Source organism: Phoca vitulina, unplaced genomic scaffold, assembly GCF_004348235.1.
Source record: "Phoca vitulina isolate PV1807 unplaced genomic scaffold, GSC_HSeal_1.0 scaffold1, whole genome shotgun sequence".
Classification (NCBI taxonomy): domain Eukaryota; kingdom Metazoa; phylum Chordata; class Mammalia; order Carnivora; family Phocidae; genus Phoca; species Phoca vitulina.
This window is the reverse complement of record NW_022589704.1, coordinates 60,380,622-60,403,034: the sequence shown is the minus strand read 5'-3', so window position 1 is coordinate 60,403,034 and position 22,413 is coordinate 60,380,622. Positions and strand designations below refer to the sequence as shown.

Here is a 22,413-nt window from a genome sequence, read left to right as displayed (position 1 = left end):
AAAAATATATAAGTAAATCAACTTTAACAAAGGATGAGAAATTGTGATTTTTAACAGGTTGAACCACATGAAGTTATATTCAAACATTTTAAATATATAAAATAGGTTCGTATGGTTCAAACTATTTACTTGATGACCAAAATGGTCTAGAGTATGAGCAGTCCTCTAGTATCTTTACAAATGATTATGACTGCCATTTTACAGAAATTCAATACAGAATACAGAACTCAAAGAAATTGTGGGTCACATCATTCTCATATATTTTTAATTTGTGTATTATCTCAAAGCTGCCAAAATGGAGTGATAAATGCAAAGCCTTATTAAGTTTATACCTTATAACGTTGGCCCTCATAGTCTTCCAGACACTCTGTACATTTAAAAAGTCTGACTTATACCAAGTTTTCTTTCAATTATAGTAATTTTCTAACTTAACATTTCCCAGTGTCAAGTTATTTGTCTTATGAAGAAAAGGACATGTATCTTTATAATGACAAGAAATAAGCAATTTCACTTCTTCCCCTTTTTACCACTGGTCATAAACCCCAAATTGCCAACAATAAAGTAAAATGCAAAAATGCAAAAAATTAGAGCCTAAAAATCCCACTCATAGTCCTACTACACAAAGATAAACTAATGTCAACAACACTCAAGTTTTCTTCCAGTCTTTTTTCTGTTTACTCTTTTTTAAAGACCTATTTATTTATCAGGGGAAGTGGGGCATAGGGAGAAAATCTCAAGCAGACTCCCTGCTGAGCACAGAGTCTGACTCCCAGATCGTTCTCACCACCCTGAGATCATGACCGGAGCAGAAAACAAGAGTCAGATGCTTAACCGACTGAGTCACCCAGGCGCCCCATTTTTCTGCATACTTTTTATTCCTCGATTAACATTACACTTTTTATAGTAGCCCCTGGCATTCAAAGATGTTTCCACATTCATAATTTCAACCATTTGCAAAAGACCCTAAAAGTGATGACATAATAAAATTAATCATTCGCTGAAGTGCTGCTAAAATGAGAAACTTATATAACCTCCACCCATTCAATTCTCAGTCTGGGTTTGATTTTCCTTATAGGTAGTCATATATCCTGAAAGTCATATAGTTATCCCCCCCACCAAAAAAACTATTTTGTTTTTGAAAAATCTTTCCCCCAAATAAACCTGATTAACAGTGTTAATGATGAAAGTGCCAGTGGCAGTTCTTTGCCATAAAAAAAACCTTCAGATAAATTATAAATGTAATTTATATAAGTTTACTGCATTTTTTTTTTTTTAAAGATTTTATTTATTTATTTGACAGAGAGAGAGGCAGCGAGAGCAGGAACACAAGCAGGGGGAGTGCGAGAGGGAGAAGCAGGCTTCCCGCGGAGCAGGGAGCCCAATGCGGGGCTCGATCCCAGGACCCTGGGATCATGACCTGAGCTGAAGGCAGACGCTTAACGACTGAGCCACCCAGGCGCCCCTAAGTTTACTGCATATTAATGCTACTACTCTATACAGTATCCATGTTTTAATAAAGCTGATTTAAGTCTCCTACAAGTAACTTAAACTTTTGTATTAAAACTATGACTATCAAACTGTGTGATAGGTATGTTAAGGTTCACTGCAATATTCACTCTACTTCAATAAATTAAAAAATGTTCCCATAACAAAAAGTTAACAACTTTTTATATTTTCCTACGTTTTTGTGAGGGAATTTGTCTTAAGGGCATTTGCAAATTTCAGAACTAAGAAAGCTGTCTGATAGCCATCACTGTCAAGATTCTACACTAATTACTATTTTGTATCTTATGTTCTTACAAAAGCAATTTTCCACATTATGACATGTTTTCATGAACATTTCACAACTACCTAACATTCCATTAAATGGATGTACAGTAATATATTTATTCCCCTACCACTGGCGATTCAAGTGGTTTCTAATTTCTTGCTATTAAAAACAGTGCTGCAACAAACATCATTCTACCTAAAATGCTCTGTTTGAAATTAGAATTATTTCCTTAGAACAATGACTCCCAAAGCCTGGTAGGAAAAATATTATTTTTCCATATTTATTTACCTCTCCCAGATCCACCTCAGCAATCTCCATCCAGAGTCAAAAGGTAACTGTGCAGAAATGAGTCTACATAGCAAGTGTGAGGATGCTGTCTTTAGAAAGGCCTGCTGCAAAGAAATTCCCACCCTTCCCTAACTGATAAGGGTGGCTCACAGTGCCTAGACTGTTCGTGGAAACAATGTGGTTGGTATATGCTAGGAATAAGGTACTCCCAATTAAAACCTTGAATGCAGAGTCTCTAGTGAACTTCCCCAGACAGACACATTGCACACATGTTGCTGCATTTTCACTGGGGGAAGAGTATGTACTCTGTGTACCCCCTCTTGTGAGGGAGAGAGCATAAGGAAGCCTGTGTATGGATTCCTCCAGACCCTGCCTATGTTTTCCCCTTAAGATTCAGCTGTGTATCTTCACTATGTTGCTGCAATATACATCAAACATGAGTACAACTATATGCTGAGCCCACTAGCCTTTCTAGTTAATCTCTGAACATAGGGGTAGCCCTGGGGACACATTACACAGTATGTAAAGCTCATTCAGCCTACCTGACCACTCTAAAACAGGCTGAGAGAACATCTGGTCACTAGTGAGGCACCATGTTCATAGCCCTAGGTAAAAACTAGAGATTACCCTGCTATTTGAGGTTATGTAGAACCCCAAGTAAAGTTAAATTTCACATAACTCATTTCCCTGCCAAGACAGGCAAATGCTTTAATTCTAAAACTCCCTAGCAAACACAGTAATTCTGAGTCTGCAGCTTTATCAATGAGATGGCCTATCTCCTCTCACTGGACTATAAACTCCAAAAGAACAGGAATCGGGGGGGGGGGGGGGGGGTTATTTGTTCACTGAATATCAAGATGCCTAAAAGAATGCCCAACACGTAGAAGACTCTCAATAAATATTTCTTGAATGAATAAATGGATATTCTCAGGCATCCCCAAATTTTCAAACTGAAGGAACTTGGTCTAAAAGACAACCAAATCTGTATTTCAGCTCTACTGCTTTAGTAACTCCCAGCCTCAGTTTCCTCAACTCCTTCTGGCATAAAACAGACACTTAATAACATGAATAGAACTTATTTAGAAAGCCAAGGAAGCTCAATAAGAAAATCAACATAATATAAAAAAATTAAGGGCGCCTGGGGGGTGTGGTCAGTTAAAGCATCAGACTCTTGGTTTTGGCTCAGGTCTGATCTCAGGGTTGTGAGATCAAGCCCTGCATTGGGCTCCATGCTCAGCGGGAAGTCTGCTTAAGTTTCTCTCTCCCTCCTCCTCTGCCCCTCCCCGCTACCCCATGCACGCACATGCTTTCTCTCTCTCTCTCTCTCTCTCTCTCTCTCTCTCTCGCATAAATAAATAAATAAATAGATAAAGCTTTAAAAACAATTAGTTCAATCAGGTAGAATATTAAGTACTGTTACTTGTAAAGTATTACAGCGTCTGTATTTCTGCCTAATTACAGATTCCAGGGTGGATTCATGAACACCAGTTAGGCGGCCACTGTAGCGATCCAGTAAGAGAAGACACTAGCTTGAACTAGTACCACATAAGATCAGAAAGGTATCTAGGAGATGGAAAAACAAGAGGAATTGGTAGCAGACTAAATTTGAAAAGTAAAGGAAAGGGAAATGTTTCTGGTTTACACATGGATAATTGGTAGTAACAGTCACTAAAAAAGGAACTGGTTTGGGGAGATAGATCATGAGTTCCTATTTGAAGACCATGAACTTGGTGTGTTTTAGGGACAACAGTGAGTTTCTTCATGCAGGCCTCACTTATCCATTCATCTAACAATGAAGACTAAGGCTCACAGTTACCTATTTGATGGGTAATAGTTCAATTATCATTAGCAAAGAGCATAGGGTAGCAGGAAGGAAGAACAGGTACAAAGAAAGCCCAGCTCAATATACAAAAAATAAAAGTACAAAGGATGAGGAAAAACTGCTTTCACTGACCACTTAGATATTTAAAAATTCATCCATACTGTGGATCACTTATACAATCAACTCTATTGTAAGTCACTGGGCCTAAAAGACAAGATAGGGTTCACACTATGAACTCACAATATCAATGAGGAGAAAGACAAATAATGTAAAAGAATAAAACTTGAGGGGCGCCTGGGTGGCTCAGTCGTTAAGCATCTGCCTTCGGCTCAGGTCATGATCCTGGGGTCCTGGGACCGAGCCCCGCATCGGGCTCCTTGCTCCGCGAGAGGACTGCTTCTCCCTCTCCCACTCCCCCTGCTTGTGTTCCTTCTCTCGCTGTGTCTCTGTCAAATAAATAAATAAAATCTTAAAAAAAATAAAATAAAACTTGAAATGATCGTGGCTGGATACATCAGAATCAATTTTATGAACTACTTACCATGTATGTCTAAATATTACAGAGCATAATAACTCTCTAAACTGCTTAACATACTATTTGATTACAATATACAGCACGGTGTGAATGAATAATTCTATAGGACACATAAAAATCAATCCTATTTCTTTCTTAGTCACATTATATGCACTTCATCTTCCCAGGTTGCTGTTCATGCACTTTGAAAACAATTACAGCATGTTTAGCTTCTCTATTAGACTGGCTTTTGGTAAATCAGAACTTCCACTTACTGTGCTCCTCATTCTTCTAAGTTATTACCTTTATAAGTAATAGTAAATTATGTTAATTTACTTATCTGTACTTGTAGAACACATTGCAAGAGAGGAAAAATGTATTCTTAAAAAATAATATAGTCGACTAACAAATAACCTGATTTTAACATGGGCAAAGAACTTAAACATTTCTCCAGACATAGCACAAATGGTCAGCATGCATAGAAAAAGATGCTCAATACCACTAATAATTAATGAAACGCATATAAAACCCACAAGATATTGTTTCACTCTCCTTAGGACTGCTACTATTTAAAAAATAGAATGTAAGTGTTAGCAAGGATGTAGAGAAATTGGAATGCTTGTGCACTGTGGATGAAACTAAAATGGTACAGCTGCAGTGCAAAACAGTATGGCAGTTCCTCAAAAAATTAAAAATAAAATTACCATATGATCCAAGCAATCTCACTTCTGGGTATATACCCACAAGAACTCAAAGCTGAGTCTCAGAGAGATTTGCACACCCGTGTTTATAGCAGCCTTATTCACAACAGGCAAGGCATGGAAGCAAGCCAGGCAACCATCAATGGATGAATGGATAAACAAAATGTGGTATACACATAAAATGGAGTATTATTCAGCCTTTAAAGGGTAGGATATTCTGACACATGCTACAACACAGATGAACACTGAGGACAGTGTGCTAAATGAAATAAGCCAGTTACAAAAAGACAAACATGTATGACTGCATTTATATGATATACCTTAGAGTAGTCAAATTAATAGTATAAAATGGTGGTTTTCAGGGGTTGGGGGCTGAGGGGAATGGAATGCTGTTGTATAATGGGTATTACAGTTTCAGTTTGCAAGATGAAACAGATCTGGAGTTATCTACTTGAATAACTGGTTAATTTGAAGCATTCAACTTCCTCATAGAAAGTTACTCTATACCAGGGATAGGGAGCACCACCTGTTTTTGTACTATCCATGAACTAAAATGGTTTTTACATTTTTAAATGTCTGGGAAGGTGAGATCAAAAAGAAGAGCATTTCATGACAAGTAGAAATCGCATGACATTCATATTTCAGTGTCCATAAATAAGGTTTTATTGGAACAAAGCCACGCCCATTCAGATAGAGAGTAGTTCTAACAGAGACCTTTTGGCCTAAAAAGCCTAAAATACTTAACTAACATGCTCTTTGCAAAAAGTCTGCCAACTCATGCTCTATACCTAATTCCAAAATAAGGAATTAGGTACAAAGCAAAAATAAAATGAAGTAAATAATAGTTTTTTAAATTTTGATTTAATGATTCTTTTAAAAATACAAAAGAAAAGTCTTTTATGTGGCTTTTTATTTCTACCATCAAGACATCTGCATATACAAAGAGGCACACAGGCATGTGAGCACATGCGTTATTTTTAATACCTGCAGTATCTGGAGTTAAGCCTCAATCTTAGGATAAACTTTCATTAGTAGTTAAGCTCTTTGGGTACTCAATAAATGCAGGATTTATACAACTACTTAATTACACGTTCGCCGTCTCAAATAACTGGGTTAAAGTCATTTTTACTTTATACAAATTTAGAAAGGATATCCTAAATAACAGTTAAAATACACAATAAAGTTGCTGAGGGGTGCCTGTGTGGCTCAGTCATTGAGCGTCTGCCTTCGGCTCAGGTCATGATCCCAGGGTCCTGGGATCGAGCCCCAGAGCCCCACATCAGGCTCCCTGCTCAGCGGGAAGCCTGTTTCTCCCTCTCCCACTCCCCCTGCTTGTGTTCCTTCTCTCGTTGTGTCTCGCTCTGTCAAATAAATAAATAAAATCTTAAAAAATAAATAGATAAATAAAATTGCCGAGAGCTCATGATAATGAAAAATTCGCATCACTTTTATCATTTTCTTATTAAAGGCAAGTTCTGTGGGGTAGAGGTAAGGGTTGTAATTTATCATGTGAGCTGTTAAAGATAACTAAAATGCTTTAAACATCAAGTTTTAGACAGTGTTCCAACTAACCATGCATCTATGCTTTGGTCAATAACTTGTTAACAGAAAATTTAAGGAAGAACATTTATTAAATTGCAAGATACTTAACACAACATTAGCAAGTAAAGAATAAATAATTACTATAAACTGATCCTGGCAAGTAGGCTACCATAACAGGGTATACTGATCTCGATTTCAAATTTCAAATGCCAGTATTTGGGGAACAAGCTGAAATTATTAACCCCCCTTAAAATTCCCAATCATTTTCTTTCTTCTGCTGCTCTGTAATCTAGAGAAGTCAATTAGACAGTACAAACAACTGCAAGTAGTTTTAACATAAGAACTGTCACAGTCCTTGTCATCAGTACATACTGTAGTAAAAGTAAGCTTTGGTAGTAATTAGCTTTAGTAATGGGTCCATGATATCAATACTGTGACCTCAGTTAACTTTGCTCCCTCCCGCAAAAAAATCCACCTAAATAATTTTATGATTAAGCAATTCAAAGCTGTATCCTTTTCAGTAATTTTGAGAAACTTGAGTAATTTTTAAAACAAACCACAAATAAAAAAGGTAATAAATATGTGGAAAACTGCTTATGTTCTTGGTAATCAAATATATACAAGTAAAACAACCTGGAATACAACCACACAAGACAGTTTTAAAATATACTACCACTAGAGCAGTGATGTTTCCATTAAACTGGTTCATGTGTGTTGCTGGTGGCACTGTAAATAGGTACAACTCTTACAATATAACAACATCCAGAAAGAAATTCATACTTTTTGACTAACTTAAATTGAAACAATAACTGCAACATTTGAAGCATGACAATTTTCAAAGGCATACAAAGTGTTATACTGTATTTAGCAAACCTAAAAGTCAGTTTCTAAAGCTAAAACACTATTGCTCAAAGGGCAATAATTTAAAAGAAGCAAAGTAACAAAGATGTATCACATTCTTACCTATAGTGGAAAGAACTGAGAACAGAGAATTGAGCATACATCCAACCCGAAAGGAAGTGTATATGTCCCAGCTATTAAATTGTTAAAAAAAAAAAAAAAAAAAGGTGCAAATATTAACTATGACCTCTTAGAACCTAATCCCTGAATAAGACACAACTCCATTATGACTGTAACTCATCAGAAAACAGTTTTTCCCAGAATCAGATAAAAATAATTGGATAGGATTGTGTACCACATATTATTTTAGAATGTTATCAATGCATTGTCCTTTCATAATAACAGAAAAAAAAAAAAAAGTCCCAGATAACATTTATTCAACTATACATTCATCATTATTGCGAGGAGGAGGGATGCCTGGGTGGCTCAGTGGGTTAAGCAAATGCCTTTGACTTAGGTCATGATCCCAGAGTGCTGGGATCGAGTCCCAAATCAGGCCCTTTTTCAGCGGGAAGCCTGTTTCTCCCTCTGCCTGACTCTCCCCTGCTTGTGCACGTGCACTCTCTCTGACAAATAAATAAAATTAAAAAAAAAAACCACTATTGAGAGGAGGAAAAAAGATTCAAGTTCACCCAAAATGTTCAAATGAAGGGTTGCTGGAGTGGAGGGGGGTGGTGGGATGGGGTCACTGGGTGATGAACATTGGGGAGGGTAGGTACTATGCTGAGCGCTGTGAATTGTGTAAGACTGATGAATCACAGACCTGAACCCCTGAAACAAAACAAAAACAAAAAACAAAAAAGCAAACAAGAACTCCTAGTAATGCTGATTAGGTAAATCAGACCAATGTTCTGAGTTGGGAAACTTGAAAAGTTGGACTAAATTCTTTTGGTTTTTTTTAAGTCTGCTTATAGTTATAAGTCAATGAAGAATCATGGGGCCAAAATTCAGGAAAAAAAACTCCAGAGAGTTGAGGGTGGTAAATGAGGCTTCCCCAGACTCTAGAAGCATCTGCTGATTTCAGAACTAGTGATTTAGAAACTGAGATGCTAAGCAAAACTTTGGCGGTATCACTGGGCTGCACAGGAAAAAAAAAAAAATCCAGAGCCTCCCCCAAACTTTGCATTGGGATCCCCATCTCAGAGCAAAAGTGACTAGGATTAAGGTCCACTTTCTAATCTCAATCCTTCAAAGTGGACCAAGAAAATCTGAGACTTACAGTGCCCCTATAGTTCTGCCAAAATTAAATGTAAATCCTATCATGGAAGACTGCCATTATTCTAGGCCCCAAATGATCTCTATGGTTTTTCATAAAAAATGTCCCATATCCAATTAAAAAACAAAACAATGAAAAAGAAACCCAAGAAAGTAACACATGACTGAAAAGCAAATAAAACATGGAACAAGACTCAAAGGGATCTAGATAATGAAGTTATCAAACACTTCCAAATAATTATGCTGAATAATAAGACTGAGAACTTTGACAGAGAACCTGAAACTACCAAATTGCTTTCTAGAACTAAAAAAAGTAAAAGGATTTAAGTTAATAACTCAGTAGATGAGTTTGACATTTTCTAAAAACTTAAGAGAGAATTAATGAGGGGCACCTGCATGGTTCAATCGGTTGAACGTTTGATTCTTGATTTCAGCTCAGGTCATGATCTCAGGGTTGTGGGATTAAGCCCCAAGTTAGGCTCTGTGCTGGGTATGGAGGCTGCCTGAGATTCTCTGTCTCCCTCTCTGTCTGCCCCTTCTTCCCACCCTCCAATTAAAAAAAAAGAGAGAGAATTCATGAACCAGAAGATTATCTCAGAAAAATATACCTTTCAAAAGGCACATTAGGAATAAAAAGATGAAAATACAGAAAAGGGGATGAGAAACATACAGCATACAAAAAGATCTAATACATGTACAACTAGATTCCCAGAGAAAATGACAGAATAGAACTATCTGAAATGGTATGGACCGAAAATTTCCCAAAACTTATAAAAGCCTTCAAAAGTGCAGTCCAACAAAATTTTCTGCAATGATGGACATGACATGCTCTCCATCTGCCATAAAGGCAGCCAATAACTACATGTGGCTACTGAGAACTTGAAAAACTTAATTTCTAACTTCTTAAATGATCATTTAAATAGTCACATATGGGGTGCCTGGGTGGCTCAGTCGTTAAGTGTCTGCCTTTGGCTCAGGGATCGTGGGATCGAGCTACATCGGGCTCCCTGCTCCGCGGGAAGGCTGCTTCTCCCTCTCCCTCTCCCCGTTTGTGTTCCCTCTCTCACTGTCTCTCTCTCTGTCAAATAAATAAAATTTAAAAATCTTTTTAAAATAAATAAATAAATAAATAAATAGTCACATATATCTAATGGCACTGGATAGTGCAGCCACAAGTCACAGATCTAAGAAGTCCTACACACACCAAGTAGAACAAAAGAAAAGCACACTTACACACCTCAGAGTAAAACTGCTTGAAAACCAAAAATAACCTCCCCCAAACCTGAAAAGTAACCAGAGACAGCAAACTAGATTACCATCAAAGGAGCAACAATAAGACTGACAGCTGACCTCAGAACAAAACAATGGAAATTGGGTCTCGCTGTAATAACACAAAATGAGCTGAATGAATGAAAATAACTGCCTACTTAGATTCCGATGTCCAGACAAAAACAACAAAAACTTTTCAAGAATAAAGATGGGGGAAAGACTTACCAGACAAGCAGTTAACAGAGTATTCCACACCAGATAGGCCCAAATACAGAAATCATTAAAGAGCATTCTTTAGACAAACAGAAAATCAACACAGCTTTAAAAAGAAAAAAAAAAAAGTAACTATATAGTAAATATAAATGCAGAATTACTATATAAAATACTCATAATATCTTATGGGTGGTTAAAATAATGTAAAACCAAACTATGCAGGGGCACCTGGGTGGCTCAGTTGGTTAAGCATCTGTCTTCAGCTCAGGTCATGATCCCAGGGTCCTGGGAACCCTGCGTCATCGGGATCCCTGCACAGCGGGGAGTCTGCTTCTGCTTCTCTCTCTCCCTCTGCCCCTCCCCCTACTTGTGCACACTCTCTCTCTCAAATAAATAAATAAAATCTTGGGGAAAAAAAAAAGAACCAAACTATGCAGTAATAGTAGTATGTAATTCAGGAGAGGGAATTGTACAGTGAACAGTTTCTAAAGTTGTTGCATTGACCAGGAAGAGGAAAAAATACTGACTTACACTATGCTTTATAAGTCAAAGAGTCATATTTTCATTTCTGGGATAACCACTAAAAAAATTAGGATATAATCTCAAACAGGATATAACCATTAAGCCACCTGTGGGGAATTATTTGAAATAAAAAATAGTAACAATCCAAAACAAGGCATAAAAGAGAGTAAAAGAAAGTTCAAACAAACAGGGTAAATAAAACGAGAAATATCAATTTAAACCCAAATATATCAGTAAGTATATTAAATATAAATTTACTCAATGTTCCAATTAAAACAAACACAAACTAGTTATTTTTTAAAGAACATATGCTATTTATAAGAGACAGCTAAAATATAAATAAAAGCGTTAAGTAGAAGCCTGGAAAAAGATATACCATGTAAACATTAGCAACTGAAAGCTAGCATTATCTGTCTTAACACTAGATACAGTACATTCACTGTAAGGCAAAATGCATTACAAAAGATAAAGAGAAACAATACATGATGATAAAAGATTTGATTTACCAGGGAGATACAAAAATTCTTAATTTGTAAGCACCTACAACAAAAAATATATAAGTACATAATATAAAAAATGACAAACTATACAGAGACAAATCTACAACCACTCCGGGACCTTTTTTTTTTTTAAAGATTTGAGAGAGGGAGTGTGGATGGATGCTGGGAAGGGGGGGGGGGGGGGGGGGGGTGGTGACCAGCAGACTCCCTGCTGAGCAGGGAGCTGGACACAGGGCTCCATCCCAGGACCCGGAGGATCATGACCTGAGTTGAAACCAGATGCCCAACCAACTGAGCCACCCAGACACCCCTGGGACATTTTAAACCTTTAAACTTGCTCTGAGTAAGAGCAAACAAGCAAAAAAAGTAATGATAATTTTAAGAAGCAAACCTGATATAACATATATATATTGAATCACATCTAACCACCATAGTCAAAATTTTGGGGGGACCTATACAAGGAATATTTACCAAGAAAGACAATATGTTGGGTCATCAAAAAAGTCTCATATTTTAAAGAACTGAAATCTTACAAATTTAGTTCTTACTACAATGGAGCTAGGTCAGAAATCAGTAAAAGCCTTTTAAAGTATATAATACTTATACAAAATATGTATTAATCAACTTTATGTTATTGGTAAGGCTTCCAGCCAACAGTGGGCTATTAGTAATTAAATTTCTGGGGAGCCAGAAGTTACATGCAGATTTTCAACTGTGTGGGGGCTGGCACCCCTAACCCCCACATAGTTCAAGGGTCAACTGTACTTCTGAATAATCCATGGACCAAGAGAAATCATGGAAATTGTAGAATATTTTGAGCTGAATGAAATACACACACACACATACATACACACATACCAAAACTTGAGAGAGTAAAAACTTGAAAATGGTTAATTGTATTTTATGTGAATTTCACCTCAATTTTGTGGGGGAAGGAAAAAAAATCAGAGAAAGAAAGCCAAACCCATGCTTAGGTAACTTTATAACCTCAAACGCACCGGGGGAGGGGAAGAATAGGGAGGAATGTTAAAAATCCAAGAACTAATAAGCATTTGTCACACAAGTCTAGAAAAAGAACAGCAAATTAAACCCAAAGAAAGTCAAAGAAGGAAACAATAAAAATCAGAACAAAAATCGATCAAATAGAAAACAAACATAAAAGACAAAGAATGAACGCTAAAAGCTGGTTCCATGAAAAAAACTAATAAACTGGTAAGAGGGATCAAGAAAAAAGAGACAATGGGGCACCTGGGTGGCTCAGTCGTTAAGCGTCTGCCTTCGGCTCAGGTCATGATCCCAGGGTCCTGGGATCGAGCCCCGCGTCGGGTTCCCTGCTCCGCGGGAAGCCTGCTTCTCCCTTTCCCACTCCCCCTGCTTGTGTTCCCTCTCTCACTGTGTCTCTCTGTTAAATAAATAAAATCTTTAAAAAAAAAAAAAAAGAAAAAAGAGACAAGACACAGATAGTGACCATCTAGAATGAAAAGAGGATATCACTATAGATCCTAGACACAGAAAGATCACAGGGAATATTATTTACAATTTTACGCACACACATTGGAAATTTTAGATAAAATGTAGGAATTACTAGAAAATACAATTTACCAAAACTGATACAAAAACTGAAACTCTAAAGAGTACTGTGACATTATAGAAATTGAAATCATTATTTAAAATTTCTCCACAGAGAAAACTCCAGGCCTAGAAAGCTTCCTCAGTGACTTCTACCAAACACTTAAAGAAGCTATAACACCCTTCTTACATAAATTCTTAAGATAGTGGTAAAAGAAAAAGCACTTCCCAACTCATTTTTATGAAGCCAGTGTTACCTTGCTATAAAACCTGACAAGAACATTATGAGAAAGTTACACACCTATCTCATTCATGTATGTAGGTGCAAAAATACTAAATGAAAAATCAGGAAAGTAATTCATATAAAAAAACTAATAGTTCACAATTAAATTGGGTTTAGTCCAGGAATACAAGGTTGGTGTAGTAATTAAGGAGCAATAAAATAATTCACATTAAAAAAAAAAAATACTGAGAAGTTAAAATTATCTGAATAAATGCAGAAAAAGGCATTTGATAAAATTCAATATCCATTAATGATTTAAACAAACTAGTAACCAGTAATAGAAAGGAACTTCCTTGACCTGAGAAAGGATAGATCCAAAATGCCTATATGCTAAATTGTAAAATATTGATTCTTCCCATACTTCTAAAATAGGAGCAACACAAGGATTCCCACTATAACCAATCTATTCAACACTGTACTGGCAGTTATAATCACTGCAATAAGGCTAGAAAAACAAGTAGTATAAGGATTGGTAAAGATGAAATGAATTTATCACTCATAAGCTATATGTTTATAGGAAGTCAATCTAGTTGAGATACATTATCAGAATTATAAGCAAAATTGCTGGTTACCAAGGCAATATGCAAAAATTAACTGAATTTCTACATATCAGCAATAAGTAGAATATAAAAGTTAAAGAGATACTATTTATAGTAATATAAAAAAATAAAAATAAAACACCAAGTGTAACAATTATGTAAGATCATTACAGAGAAAACTATAAAATATTACTGAAATGATGAATATACCCAATCTACGTTGATTGGAACACTCATTATTGTAAAGATATGATCAACAGATTCAATGCAATTTCAAACCCTCAAAAGATCTGTTTTAGTTTTGTTTCATTTGTAGAATGTACCCAAAAATAGCCAAAGCAATTTTGAAGAAAATCAATGAAATGTGTATTAATTTTCTATCACTTGTTCCAACAAGTTACCACAAACATAGCAGCTTAAAAACACACATGTATTATCTCCAGTTTCTGTGGATCAGAAATCCCAGCACAGCATGGCTCAAGTGGTTCTCTGCTTAGAATCTCACAAGGATGAAATCAAGGTATTAGTCTGTGTTTCTGTCTAGACACCAGGAGAGAATCTGTTTCCAGGTTCATTTAGGATGCTGGCAAAATTCAGCTCCAAGAATTATAGGACAAAGGTCCCCATCTCTTTCCTGTCTGTCAAGTGAGACTTGGTCTCAGCTTCTAGAGGCCACTTACATTCCCTGGCTCATGGTCCCCTTTTAAAGGCACCAACAGCAGGCCAAATCCTTTTCACGTTTCTGAGTCAAGTCCCTCTGACCTCTTCTCTGCCCCACCGCTCTTCTGCCTTCCTCTCTTCTGCGTTTTTTGTATTTAAGGGGCTTGTGCAGCTGAACTGGGCCCACTCAAATAATCCAAGGCAATCTCACCATTTTAAGGTTTGTTGCTTGTAACTTTAACTACATCTGCAAAATCCCTTCAAAGCACTACAAAGATTAAGTATTCAACTGAATACTCAGAGGAAAGAAATCTTGGGAGAATTCGACCTATCAAAAGGCAAGAAAGTTTATTTTACTGGATATCAAGCTAATTACATTTACTAGGTATCAAGCTCGTAATTAAGACAGTATGGTACTGGCACAAGAATAGACAAATGATAGAGAATGTACAGCCTAGAAACAGACCTGTTTCCGGGTACAGACACTTGATTCACAAAAAAAAGGTAGCACTGCAAAACAGTAGGAAAGAACACTTCTTTTCGGTAAATGGTGCTGAGATATCAGGATAGCCATAAGGAAATGACACTACTACCTCACACCACACAGGAAAAAAATCAACTTCAGGAGGACTATAGATTAAGTACGAAAAGCATAATAATAAAGTTTCTGAAAAACAATAAAATATAGTAGAATAGGATAATTTCAGGAATAGTGGCATGAGGAGCTTAGTGGACCATCTGAAACAACCATTTAACTGGTAAAACTTTTTTTTTAACTTTTTTTTTTTTAATTTGAGAGAGAGAGAGCCCATGCTCTAGCGGGGGAGGGGGGTAAGGGGCAGAGGGAGAAGGGAGCCCAACGTGGGGCTCGATCCCAGGACCCTGGAATCATGACCTGAGCTGAAGGCAGCCGCTTAACTGACTTGAGCCACCCAGGCACCCCAACTTTTTTTTTTTTTTTTAAAGAACCACCAACCATTTAATGTTTTTGGAGATCGTCCTAAGGGCATACAGCAAATGGAGAAACATTTATTCAAGAAAATATACTACACTGAGGTGAGAAGAGCAACCATCTGTGACATCTGGGCCACAAATCACTCCCATTCACACCCTACAACTCCATGTGACAAGTTCTACACAGATGGGTTTCCCAGGAGCTCCCCTAGCCCAGTCCAGGAGGATAATTTCACCCCAGAGGAGAAGGATGCTGGCATCTCTCACCACCACCACCACCACCACCACCCCCAGCTCCATGTTGCAGAAACTCTACCTCAGGCAGGCATGGATGAGAAAACTATGGAGTCCCTCCTCCCAACCCACTCCCACTTGTAAGGTAGAAGCTCTATTCCAGGTACAGGAGACCAAAAATACTGGGTCATAATTGCTCACTTATAAGCAAAACTTCTTTACCAGGAGGGGCAAGCTGAGAAAAGGGACTACCCTACTCCTACAGCTGGGTGTCACTTCAACATAAGTTATCTCCTTTTGGGGCTCCTGGGTGGCTCAGTCAGTTAAGCATCCCACTCTTGATTTCCCAACTCCTGATTTTGGCTCAGGTCATGACCTCAGGGCTGTGAGAGTATAGGCTCCACGCTGGGCATGTAGCCTACTTACGTTTTTCTCTCTCTCTCCCTCACCCTACTACTGCCCTGGCCCCCTCCCTCTCTCTCTCTCTCTCTCTCTCAAAACAAGGAAAAAAAGAAAAAAAGAAAAGAAAGAAAAAGTTATCTCCTTTCTCAGTCCCTAACTTCACTGAAGCAAAGCAGAGGTTCTTCCCAGAGGAAAAAAACAGGCCATTAAGAACTGAAAGCTCTTGGGGTGCCTGGGTGGCTCAGTTGGTTAAGCGACTGCCTTCGGCTCAGGTCATGATCCTGGAGTCCCAGGATCGAGTCCCACATCGGGCTCCCTGCTCAGCGGGGAGTCTGCTTCACCCTCTGACTGTCTCCCCTCTCATGCTCTCTCAAATAAATAAATAAAATCTTTAAAAAAAAAAAAAAACTGAAAGCTCTATTCTCCACCTAAGGGAACGGACTTTATCTGGCCAACTGTGGGGAAGTTCATTCCTAAGGGCATTTTCCAAAACTATGGAGACCTGGGAGGTGAAGAACTAAAAGAATTGTAGTTCCATGATAGAAGTAGCAACAAGCAAGGCTACAGACTATGTAGAAGTTTAACTACTAAGAATGAGGCAAACAGAAAGGCAGTTACCTCTCAGAGCAAGCACAAGTCTCAAAAACTGGTAACCCTTAGCTTCTGCAGAAACCTGACTTAATGCAGCAATCAGACTATGGAGCAATTCATGCCCCAGGATGTTGATGAAAACAACAAAGCAATCAGCTAGCAATTAGTGGAGGCTGACTGCTAGGTGTGATAGCAACAGAAAGAGACCAGCCAAAAGCTTAATCAGGGAAAGAGACAACATGAACAGGGCCAAAACCAGTCATCTCTGGTGGTCAAGGAGACTATGTACATGCCTTTGAGAGGGCCCAGATGTTGGATTCAGCAGAGTTCAAAGCAGCTATCATACATATGGTTCGAAGAACTAAAGGAAACCATGTTTAAATACTTAAAGGGAGGTTATTATGACAATGTCTCATCAAATAGAGAATGCCAATAAAAAGAAATTTTATAAAATAATTAAATGAAAATTCTGGAGTTCAAATGTACAATAACTAAAATGAAAAGCCCAGTAGAGGAGCTGAACAGCAGACTGGAGCTGGCAGAAGAATCAAAATCAGTTCTTCTGGCTACACCATAGAGTAATTTGAATCTACGTGAGAGAACATGAGTGCGAGCAAAGACAGCATAATTGCGTATTTCTTCTTAACTCTCTTAATTAGTTGAAAAAGTAATCGCACATACGACATGCATATAACTGTATCATTGAGCCTAAAACGTTTAGAAATGTAACATTTGACAATAATAGCACAAAGGAGGCAGGTAGAAACAAACTTTATTTAGTAAGGAAATGGTATCAGATAGTAAATTAAATCTACAGAAAGAAATGAACCAAAATGATAAGTTAGTATGAAAACTATAAATATGTTTATGTTTTCCTTTATTTCAGTTTCTTTAAAAGACACAGAATTATATAAAGTAATAATTATAATAATGTATTCTTTTATTTGTAACAAAGCAATATGATTTAAAGAAAACGGAAGGATGGAGCAGAACTAAATACAGTTTCTATATATCACTAGAGTTAAGTTATTAATCTGAAGTAGATTCTGGTAAATTTTGTAATGTACACCCTCAAGCAATCACTAAGAAAATAACTCAAAAAATACTTTCAGAATCATTAAGGAAACTAAAATGTTACACTAGAAAATACTCAATGCAAAAGAATGCAATAAAGGAAGCACAGAAAGACAAAAAGAGACATACAGAAAAGAAAAAGCAAAATGGCAGACATAAATCCAACCGTATCAATATCATTAAATGTGAGTGGATTAAACAGTAAAATCAAGATGCAAAGACTGTAAGACCGGATTTAAAAAGAACAAGATCTGACTAATGCTGTCACACTTTACAGTCAAAGACACAAATAGGATAAAAGTAAAGGAATGGGAAGAGACACCATGCAAATAGCAACCATAACAGAACTGTACTGGATATACTAATATCAGACAGCCTCTAAAATGTTTTTAGAGGTGAAGAGGAACATTTTATAACAATTAAAGGGTCAATCCATCCATAAGATATAAAAATTATAAACACATATGCACCATATAACAGAGCCTCAAAATACACGAAGCAGGGGCGCCTGGGTGGCTCAGTTGGTTAAGCGGCTGCCTTCGGCTCAGGTCATGATCCCAGGGTCCTGGGATCGAGCCCCGCATCGGGCTCCCTGCTCGGCGGGAAGCCTGCTTCTCCCTCTCCCACTCCCCCTACTTGTGTTCCCTCTTTCCTGTCTCTCTCTGTCAGATAAATAAATAAAATCTTAAAAAAAAAAAAATAATACATGAAGCAAAATTGACAGAATCAAAGAGAAATGGACAACCATGCAACAATTGGAAGACTTCAATACTTCGTTTTCAATAACAAATAGAACTAGACAGAAATTAACAAGGAAACAGAAAGCTTAAACACTATAATCCAACAAGACCTAACAGACATGTAGAGGATACTCCATCCAACAAGAGAACACACATTCTCTGAAAGCATACATGGAACATTCTCAAGGAGAGCCCATATGCTAGGCCATAAAACAAGTATCAACAACAAGGACTGAAAATAGACAAAGTATGTTCTCCAATCACAAATGAATTAAATTAGAAATCAATTACAGAAAGAAATTTGGGAAATCCACAAATATGTGGAAATTAACATACTCCTAAATCAGCAATAGATCAAAAGAAGAAATCAAAAGGAAAATTAGAAAACACCTGAGGTTAATAAAAATAAAAACACATCAAAACTTGATGAACTGACTGCTAATTGAGTGCTTAGAGGGAAATTTACAGCTGCAAATGCCCACGTTAAAAGAGAAAATATAGGAAAACATTTTTATGAACTTGACATACTTCTTAAATACCATAAAGAGAAGGGAAAAACAGGCCACCAAAAGGGGGGGGGGGGATATTAAAAAACTAAAGAGTACTTATCCGAAATACAAAAAGAATTCCTTCAAATACATTACTGTTTTTTATAACACAAACACCACAAAGGAAAACTGACCAAAAAATTTGAACACATATTCAAAAGCCAATAAACTTATGAAAAAAAATGGTTAACAACTTTCTCATCAGGGAAATGAAAATTAAAACCATAAATACCACCTCACAGCCATCAGATTAGCAAAAATAAATAATACTAACAATTCCAATTATTGGTGATGATGTGGAGCAATGGGAACTCTCATAAAGTGCTCATAGGAATATAAATTGTTACAACCACTCTGGAAAACCAGCAGTGTCTACTAAAGGCAAATTCATACCCATAAGCCAGTAAATTTACTGTTGGGTATATACTCAACAAATATTAATAGTACATGCAGAGATTGATATAAATGCATTTATACAGCATTATTAGTAGTAGTAACGAAGTGAAAACAACCTAAACATCTATCAACAGATTATATTAACTGTGGCATATACATACAAAGTAACACAGAGCAATGAAAATCAACTACAGTTACAGAAATTAACATGGATGAATATCAGAAACATTATGTGGAGCAAAAGTAGCTAGAAATAAAATATATACTATGTGAGTCAATTTATATAACATTCAAAAATAGACATTACTAAGAATAGTGATTTCTTTGGGGAGAAGAGAGAAGGTAGTGACTGATGGGAGAAGGGAGAGGGCTTCTGAAGTGCTGTCAATGTTCTGTTTCTTGACTGAGTGGTAGTTACACAGATTACGGTTACAAAGATTATAATTCACTGAGCAAAAATTTATTTGTGTGCATTTTCTGTATGTTTTACACTTCAATAATGAAAGATAAAGCAACATGTAAAATTAAAAATTAAAATCAACTGCATGGGGCACACCTGGATGGCTCAGTCAGTTAAGCATCTGACTCTTGGTTTTGGCTCAGGTAATGATCTCAGGGTCCTAAGACTGAGCCCTGAGTGGAGTTCTGAGCTCAGCAGGGAGTCTGCTTGAGATTCTCCCTCTCCACCCCCCCACCCCAGCACACTCGCTCCCATTCTCTCAAATAAATAAATCTTTAAAAAAAAATGAAATAAACTGCATCACAGTAAAACTATAGTACTTGAACTTTAGAGGCTAATAATTTTTAAACACATGTACTTAAAAATATCACAAGGAAGGGGCGCCTGGGTGGCTCAGTCGTTAAGCGTCTGCCTTCGGCTCAGGTCATGATCCCAGAGTCCTGGGATCGAGCCCCACATCGGGCTCCCTGCTCGGTGGGAAGCCTGCTTCTCCCTCTCCCACTCCCCCTGCTTGTGTTCCCTCTCTCGCTGTATCTCTCTCTGTCAAATAAATAAATAAAATATTTAAAAAAAAAAAAAATCACAAGGAAAAACTTGTGTTGAATTTAATGAAAGTATAAAACTTTATACAATGAAAAATTTACAAATACATAAAAAGAAAAAAATGATGGAGAAAATGGTTTCATCAAATATAACAAGGACTGACATCACTACCATATATTTTCTAATGCCTAAGACACAGATTTCAAGAAAAATTAGCAATGGGCTTTTGTACAAATATTAAGTTCTCACTAGCAATCAAGACATAGCAATTGAAACAAGAAGATACCATTTAATAGATAAATTGAAGGAAAATTGTGTAATTCCTTTCTCTAGGGAGCACTTGGTTCATACCTCTGATAGAAATACAATTTCCTCCCTTCCTATTTTCCTTTCTAGACAACTTTCCTTCACAGCTGGAAAGGGTTGCTTTAGGATCCACAAGAGAACAGTACTACTGTGGTTCCTGACTTTCCAGTTTCTATTTCAGTCCCCTTGCAGCCTAACTGGGTTCTAAGATATACCCAGCCCTATATCCTTCTAATAATAAATCTGTTTTGCTTAAGTTTTTTTTCTAGCAACCAAATGACCAATGGATATAACACCCTGATAAACTATATGCTACAACTATATTACAGTTCTTCTGTTTATTTCAGAAGTTGAGAACTGGTAACTCACAGACTGTTTTACCTGACCCACAAGGTGTTTTTCAAAAGTACGAATTACATATTATGAATTATAGTCTTCCTCACCAGACTGTGACCAAGCTCCTAGGAGGTACGGACTATATCTTATGTATCTTTGTTTTCCCAGTGCTAGGCTCTAGATCCAAAAATACATGCTGAATGAATAAACTATGGCAAAAGGTTTCTATAAAAGTGAAGCTCTGACAATTGATTCATATCTGAGAAGCAATAACAGACTCTAAGATCCTAGTTATCCCATTGGGAAAACAATAATGACAATATAAAATGAAATATAAAGTACATAACACATAAAAGTATCTGTCTCCTTTTGCCCAATAAGCCAAATCCTTCAAACGTATACCAAAGAAGCAATTTAAAGGAGGAAAAACTATTATATACATAACAAATGCAACAACATTATACAGTGAAAAGAAATGAGATCACAATTATGACTAAGTTTTGGTATACATATCAACTAAATAAGTTAGTATACATTCATTTAAAATATAATTATGAAGGGCGCCTGGGTGGCTCAGTTGGTTAAGTGACTGCCTTCGGCTCAGGTCATGATCCTGGAGTCCTGGGATCGAGTCCCGCATCGGGCTCCCTGCTCGGCAGAGAGTCTGCTTCTCCCTCTGACCCTCCTCCCTCTCATGCTCTCTGTCTCTCATTCTCTCTCTCTCAAATAAATAAATAAAATCTTTAAAAAAATAAAATAAAATAAAATAAAAAAATAAATAAAAATAAATGTAATTATGAAAACTATAAGATGACAACATATACATATGAGGGAATGCAACCTACACATTACTTTTCAATGACTCTCTAATATGAGCTTTTTTATCCCTGCCTTTTTTCTCAACAGAAAAAATTCACCAATCATGAACACACATACACAAACAATAATAACAACAGCAGCAAGTAACTTAACCAAGGTCACACAGCTCAGGAAGTGACAGAGAAAGGATATAAATCCAGGTCTATCTACAGTAAGCCCACAATCCTAACCCTCATGCTACACTGCCTACACAGCCACTAATAAACACACATTATTAAATACCTAGTGCACATAAAGCAATCTCCTTGGTACAAATAAGAAACACAAAAACAATACATGCTGCTTTTACAATTTTTAATGCAGTGCTTTAAAGTATATTTCTGCATATCAAAAGCAATATGAAAAGCAAGATAAAGCATAAACACTGCTAATCCAAATTTAGTGCTTGATGCTTGCTTAAATGTTGTAAGCATGTCTCATAAATCTGATCAATTCTCAAGCCACAAATAATTACGAGAAGTAAAATAATGAAAGTAGCAATTTTAAACATCCTCTGAAATCTGCCTCTGTCAGACACAACTCTGCTAGAATTCAACAGCCCAGGGAGACAATCCATGAGAATCAAGAGTACTGCAGCCACAGGAGACCTTTATCCAGATAATACTTTTCTATTCTTACCATTTAAACAAAGAAAAAAATTTA

The 22,413-nt window shown here is 36.9% G+C and overlaps 1 protein-coding gene across 3 annotated transcripts in view; it reads right to left on the bottom strand.

Annotated features, from left to right (window-relative positions):
• TLK1 (tousled like kinase 1) overlaps positions 1-22,413 on the bottom strand; it is a 154,127-nt gene that overhangs the window by 117,220 nt on the left and 14,494 nt on the right. The window lies entirely within an intron of this gene.